The 7,288-nt window shown below is 50.0% G+C and overlaps 1 pseudogene; it reads left to right on the top strand.

Moving 5' to 3' along the window:
• Nucleotides 1-4,651: 4,651 nt before the first annotated feature.
• LOC113938195 lies at nt 4,652-5,281 on the top strand (annotated as a pseudogene).
• Nucleotides 5,282-7,288: the final 2,007 nt, after the last annotated feature.

Raw genomic sequence — 7,288 nt, 5'->3', positions numbered from 1 at the left:
CTCTCTAAAATAAATAAATCTTAAAAAAGAAAAGAAAAGAAAAGAAATGAAAAGAAAAGAAAAGAAAAGAAAAAAAGCCTGGGGGAAGGGACAGAGCAGAGCTGGGACACCAAAGAGGAAGGTCCTGCCACAGCCTGGGGAGAGCAGCTGGCCCTGGATGAGGATGGACACGGGCAGGTGGACTTCGAGAAACACCAGGGAGGTGACGTGAATAGGGCCCAGAAACTAAGTCTGAAAGGCACTTTCAGTTCTTCTTCCCTACAAAGCCGTGAGTCACTGCCTGTCTGCACACCAGAATCACCCGCAATCTTCACAAGATGCTGATGCCGGGACCCCTGGGCATCTGGATTTCATGCAGATGAGTCTGATAAGTACCAAGGTTTAAGAGCACTGCCCTGGAGTCCCCGAAAGTTTCCTCTAGCCTGGGCTGGGTGGCACCGGTAGGCTGGGCAGTGGCAGCAAGGGGCAAGCAGGAACAGGAACTCTAGCTGGTGATGGCCCTCGTGGCCACTGGGCCCCCAGGGTCTAGACGTCTCCCCCATGCATTCAACAGGACCGAGAGTCTGCTTGCTTCTCCCCCTCACTCTCTGGAGCCTCGCAAAACAGTAAGAAGTGGAGGGAAAGGAAGCTCAAGCCCATCAATTCCAAAACCCGTCCTGGGGTACCGGTCTGGCAGCTGATAAGCAGAGCCCCTGCACGGTGCCAAGCCATGGCTGGCTCTCACTCCCATCCACAACAAGGGGCTGGCACGGGCTCGGGGCCGTGCACTTTGCCTTTCCGGAAATGTCTCCCTTGCCGATCACCGTTGGTCGATCCAGGGTGAGGGAGGGCCAACTCGCCTCGCGGGTGGTGGCCGCAGGGCTGTCCTCTGGGCCATGCCCTGGTGGTCACACATTGGCTGCTCTGTGTTCTGCCCCTGCCAATTCTGTCCACGTGGGACATTTTCCAGGGAAAGCTATCAACTGTGAGAAAGAGCACACATTCCTGAAATTATCTGATAAACAAATATTTTTCCTTTATCCATCCCACTTGACCAAAATGCTTGGGTGACTGCGGGTCATGATTTGTCCCCTTTGACTCTTTGGCAAAGTGGCCCGTCCCAGCCTGCACCTCCCTTCTTGTGTCCCCCTCCCTCATCTCCCTGTTTACCCCTATTCGGATCTCCTTTCGCACCCCATCCCAGGCCTTCCTGTCTCTCTGCGTCTCTCTTCACTGTCGTGTGCAGCTTCAGAGAGGAGCTTTTTCTATTTATTTTTCAACTGCTTTTGCAGCACTCAGTCTTTGAGGAGAAAGAGGTATGAAACTTCTCCTCAGAACAAATCTGACGTGGCCTTCCCAGTGAGGAGAATACTTCAGGGGTGGAAGTGGGGCCGGGGGCACTTGTCCCCCATGGGGGTGGGTGGGTGGGGACCGTGAGTCTCGTGCTCTGGGCAGAGGCGCTCCAGGCCGTTGCTAGAATGTGCCCACACCCCCGGAAGCTGTTTCAGAAGCGACTTGTTTGGCACCCCAGCCGAATGGCTGGCCCTCAGCTCTGGCTCCAGAAGCCCCCGGGGACCTCGGACCTCCAGCACCCTCGCGCTGGTTGGCACTGATACCTGGGTGGATTAGGACCAGGCCTTTTCCAGTCTGCGACAAGCCATGCCCCACTGCAGGAGAGCCATGTGCTTGAAAGCCATGTGCTTGAAATGGCTCAGGAAAAGGTTGACATTTGTGTGGTACGCTTATTTCCTGAAGACCGAGAAGTCTGTGTTTAATATAATTTAGAACAATGTCTGGAAACTGCACTTTACTTTTTCAATGTACTTAAATGTCTAAACTTCAACAGTGTGGAAAATTTCACTCATAACCTAAGGATGCCAGACAATGGGACCTGAGTGTAGTATTCATATCCATGTGGCTGTGTTTTATCTCTGGATGCATGGAATGCTTCGAGAATTGGAAACCAACATCCGTTCAGGTGGTAATGGTTGCTCTGTGTATCAGGCCAGCACTGGGTAGATGTCAGGGATGGAGAAACAAAGATCACTGATAAAGTCCCCGCACTCACAGGGCTTATGCCCCAGTGGGGGATTCAGACAGCAAACGAGCAGACAACTAACGAAGGAAGAAGTTGGGCTCCGGTGCTCACACCAAATAGGGTTCTGTGCCTGTCAAGGGGTGAGCCTCCTTAGGCAGGGCAGCCAGGGAAAGAGTGACCTCCACCACTCTTAGGGTGGCATTAGGGTGAAGCTGGCTGGTAAGTCCCTGGGCAGGGCCTCCTGGTTAGAGAGCGCAGCAAGTCCCATGACCCTGGAGCCTGATGAGGCCAGTATGTGCAAAGGACAGTAAAGGTCAGTGTGGCTGAGTGAAGAAGGGAAGTGCCTTCGGAGAGCTGGACAGAGGCCAGGTCACAGCATCAGTCGTAGGTGCTGGTGATGTGTCAGTGAGCTGACAAGCCACGTCCAAGCATGCGATGGCAGGGTTTGAGTTACGTTGTACAAAACCCCACCTTCCCCCCGCCCCCCAGAACTCCGGGAGAATAAGACACAAATCCACGCATTGCTTATTCTTTGGTAAAAATAAAACACTATTGAGAGTCAGCCCTTTTGGTCATCTCTGGAGCTATAGGAAGAATAAGACCGTGTCCCAGGGGATAAGACACTCATCATTGGTGGAGGGGACTCACCTCGAGCCCAGGAACACAACACCATATGTGCATGAGCTGTATAGAGGGTCACACTGAAAGTTGTGGAAGCAGAGAGTAGCCAACAGGAACTTTGGGGAAATCAAGGGAGGCTGCTCAAGGAGATGCCATCTGATCTGGGGCCACAAGGCCAACAGCATTCATTCTTGACAAAGAGGTTGTGCAAGAATACAGGGGCAGGCTGGAGCAGGTGCAGCTCTAGGGGCACCCGCAGTGGCTCGAAGGTGGAGGGCACAAGGTGAGGTTGGTAAGGAAGCTTGAGGACAGATGAAGAAAGGTCTTAGCACCAAACAAAGGGCTTCTTTCTTTCTCTGGTAGTGGTGGGAAAATCCTCGAGGTGTTTGATCCTGGACATAACACAGTCAGACTTTCTTTAGAAAACTAATTCGGGGCAGTGTGCCTTGGTTTGGGTTCCCCCAAATCTCCGTCAAGGACTGTGAAGAAGGTAGCCAGTGAATAGGCACCAGCAAGCCAGTGCGGCGTTAGGTGGGCAATGAGCTTAATGCCTTAGAGAAACTCGAGACTGCAAATCACGTGCCTCAGCATTATCCCAGCCAAAGGCCAGGTTGCAGGGCGTGTTTTGACCAGCTCCCTCAGGCCTTGGGGGAGAGCTGCTCTCGGAGTGAGTCCCCCATTTGCAGCCACCTGGAGCTGTGAGGGGTACAGCTTCTCACGGCCCTGGGAAGAGCCAGTGGTGACAGGAATGACCCCGTGCTGGTGGAAAGTCAGACAGAACCCACCAAGAAGTGGGCAGGACACCGCCAGGTGAACCATAGTGAGGGAAGTGGGAAGGTCGAGCGGCCTAGAAAATGTAGTCAGTGAGCAAGGTCCCGTGTGATTTCTGCAACATCTCCAGTGTTCTCAGTTTTGTTTTTTTTAGAAATTTTATTTTAGAGGGGCCCCTGGATAGCTCAGATGGTTAAACGTCTGCCTTTGGCTCAGGTCACGATCTCCAGGTCCTGGGATCGAGCCCCACATTGAGCTCCCAGCTCAGCAGGGAGTCGTCTTCTCCCTCTCCCTCTGCCTCTCCCCCTGCTTGTACTCTCTGTCTCTTTTTCTCTCTTAAATAAATAAATAAAATCTTTAAATAATTTATTTTAGAAAATGCTAATTGGGAAATGCAAGCAGAAAACATCTGACATCACTAGATAGCCTTGGGTCTCCCCAGCAAAGACAAACAAAAATTGCATCTTGACATCTGGAGTGTGAATGTGCCGATGTGCAGGAGACAACTTAACCCTTCACCTCAAGGAATAACCCCTGCAGGATGTCCTGTCTCCACAAACAGAATTTTCCCAGGCCACGGCCGTTCCGTAAACAAGCAGTTGTTGGGTGCACGGCAGGTTGAAGGGAGGTTTTGTCTGGTTTGGTATGGTTTTGTGTTTTGCATTCCCGTGTTTGTTTAACGCAGCAAATTATTTCAGCAATTCCGTTACTCAGCAGACGACTTCACTAATACATTTAAGCCACCCCCTGCCCCTGTGCATAACTCTTGGCAGCACCTAGCTGAAATCCCTTTTTATCTGAGCAGAGGATTCCAAGGGCAACCTCTCCCCGTGCCGCTGTGGGAGCCACTCCAGCCAGACAAGCGGCTTCCCTCTGGAGTCTCAGACTCAACCACATGGCTGTGGCGCAACAAAGCTAAGAAGCTCTTTGTTGCGAAAGAACCCGAGATCTTTGAGTCTCTAAACCACAAGAAGTGCCCCTAAGACCTGGGAGTTAGAGCGGAAGATGGTGACTGTCAATGACCTCAGACAGCCAAAGGTGACAAACCCACCCTAGTCTGTTTGGGCTGCAGGGTCACAGAGACTGAGTGGATTTTAAACAACAGAAATACATTGGGCGGTGGTGGGCCAGAGCGAGCAGAGGTTCGGCCGTCTCACCTGTCCCCACTCTCCGGCGGCGACCGGCGGTGGCGGGCAGCGTGGCAGGCAGGGAGGGCCGCTGCCAGGTGTGCAACAGAGGAACATGGCTCAAGAAACTAATGACAGCCAAGTGCCTGTGCTTTGTTCCACTGGCTGCAGATTTTATGGAAACCCTCGTACAAATGGCATGTGTTCAGTGTGCTATAGAGAACATCTTCAAAGACAGAATAGTAATAATGGCAGAATAAGCCCCCTGCAGCTTCTGTCAGTAGTCTGTCTGAATCTTTACCCATCCAGTGCACAGACGGTGGTGTCCTGGATGCTCAGTCACCGCTAGACTCCATGCCTGCATCTGTGCAGCCAAGCCCCATATCAAATCAGTCACTTTTATCAGTATCTGTAGCATCTTCCCAAGTGGACAGTACACCTGTGGACAAAGCAGGACCTGAAACAGAAAGCAAGCTTCTGTGTCAGATACGGCACAACAGCGATCTAAAGAGCAAAGCAAGTCTCTTGAAAAACAAAAACAAAACAAAAAAAAAAGAATCACTGTTTCATGTGCAGGATAAAAGCGGGACTTACTGGGTTTGAATGCCGGTGTGGAAATGTTTACTGTGATGTACACCGTTACTCCGATGTACACAATTGCTCTTAGAATTACCAAGCTGATGCTGCTGAGAAAATCAGAAAAGAACATCCAGTAGTTGTTGGTGAAAAGATCCAGAAGATTTGAACTCCTGCTGGAATACAAAATCCTTTGACCATCTGCAAACTAAAAATTGACTTGAGGTTTTTTTCCTAGTCATTGGGAATGTAGAGCAATGTACCTTGCATAGACCTTTTAATCATGCATGTCATCAGAAGAATAGATTTTTGTTTTTGTCTTGAAAATGCCTCTGAACATTTATTTCCATTGCAGTTTCTGTGGCTGAAAAGACTTAAGTAAACTTTACAAGTATTACCCTTTTAAGATCATTTTAATTCTAGTTGAGTGCAGAAGGCTTTTATAACAGACATGGAGAAATTTTGGAAGGCTGTGATTTTTCTAGTACTAAACATGCATGGTGTTGATCTTGCAGTTCATTTTCTCATTGTGTGTGTAACATAGCTTTTCTCTGCAGCAGGATCTCTGTCAGTGGAGCCCCTCAGGGCACAACTAGTTACCAGTCACTGAATGTATCTTCATCCTTACGGCTGCTTCTGGGTTTTCATTAACCAAGGTTCTACATATGTTAGCATATAGTTTCTTTGCACCCCTATTTATGTCTGAATCATTTGTCACAAGAGAGCGTGTGCTGATGAGATTCTAAGTTTTTGTGTTTTTAAATTTTTTTGAGCAAGGGAAGGAAAAGCTGTATGCATTTCATTGCCGACCGCAGGTTTCTTTCAGATTACATTCATCGGTCTGTGTGTATACAATATGAAGAATGATCTGAAGTAACTGTGCTCTATTTATGTTTATCCACCAGTCTTTGATTAAATAAAAAAGAAAACCATAAAAAAAAAAACCAGAAATATACTCCTCACGGTTCTGAAAGCTGGAAGTTCAAAATCCAGGTGCCGGCAGATTTGGTGTGTGGTGAAGACCCTGTTGCTGGTTGGTTGACCACCATCTTTTCATTGGGCCCCCTGTGATGGGAAGGTGAGGGAGCTCTCTGGGGTCTCTTTTATGAGGACACGAATCCCATGCGTGAGGGCTCCACCCTCATGAGCTCAGCACCTTCCAAAAGCCCCACCTTTTGATGCCATCCCCTTGGAGGAATGTTTTAATATATGAATTCGGAGGGGTGGGAGGATGCAAACATTCAGTCCATAACACCCCCCACACACACACCCCATGTCAGCTGCAAAATGACAAGTCTACAGGATGCCAGAAAGGGCAGAGAAAACCAAACTTGGTGATGTGCTCCAGTTTGGGTACTCCTAGAAGCAGACCCAAGACGAGGATGTGGGTGTGAGTAGCTTATCTGATCCCAGGATACAGGAGTGGAGGAGGGGGGAAGTGAGGCCAGAAAGAGAAGGGAGCCCTTAAAGGGTGTGCTGGCAAGCAGGTCACCACTGAGGGCGACCAAGGCTCTATCCCTCTTGGAAATTTAGGACCCAGAGTAGACACGCACTCCTGAGTTACCGCACCCCAAGGAGCAAGGGAGCTGGGGTATTTCTACACCCACCCGCATGAGTCATTGGTTGAGGTCTGTTGCTAGGGGTGGGAAATGTTAATTTTCCAGTGTTTTTTTTTTCCTGTACACCAGCAGACTTCCATGGACTAAGTGATCTGAAGGCAGAGAGACCACAACGCTGGTAGCTGGAAGCCAGTCTGTGTGTCCTGACCTGGTGAAGGTGGGAGCATACAGACAGGCACTGAGCCCCATTTCCTGTATGGCATGTGGAAGGTTCTATTTCTTATCCTCAGGCTTCTCTCAATACTTACTGTGTGCTCTACTTTCTTTCTCTGCCCGGAGGCCCAGGACAACTCATGATGATGGCACTCACCCTGTCCCTTTGCCTCTCCAGACTGACCACCCCCACAGAGACACCTCTCAATGGCAAGGGGGCAGGGTGAAGCTGAGCTCCATGACGGTGACAAGGCCTCAGTGGTCACTCTCAGACTCTCCATCTCCTTCACTCTCATTCCCTGAGGCTGCAGACCTTTCCTCCCTACCTCCTCCTAGTCCAGTTGGCCTGCTACAGAACAGCTTCCCTTGTTGGCTCCTGACCCACCATCCTCCCTGCTCTACAT

This window comes from Zalophus californianus, chromosome 8 (assembly GCF_009762305.2).
Source record: "Zalophus californianus isolate mZalCal1 chromosome 8, mZalCal1.pri.v2, whole genome shotgun sequence".
Lineage (NCBI taxonomy): Eukaryota > Metazoa > Chordata > Mammalia > Carnivora > Otariidae > Zalophus > Zalophus californianus.
This window is presented reverse-complemented; position numbering and strand designations above follow the sequence as displayed.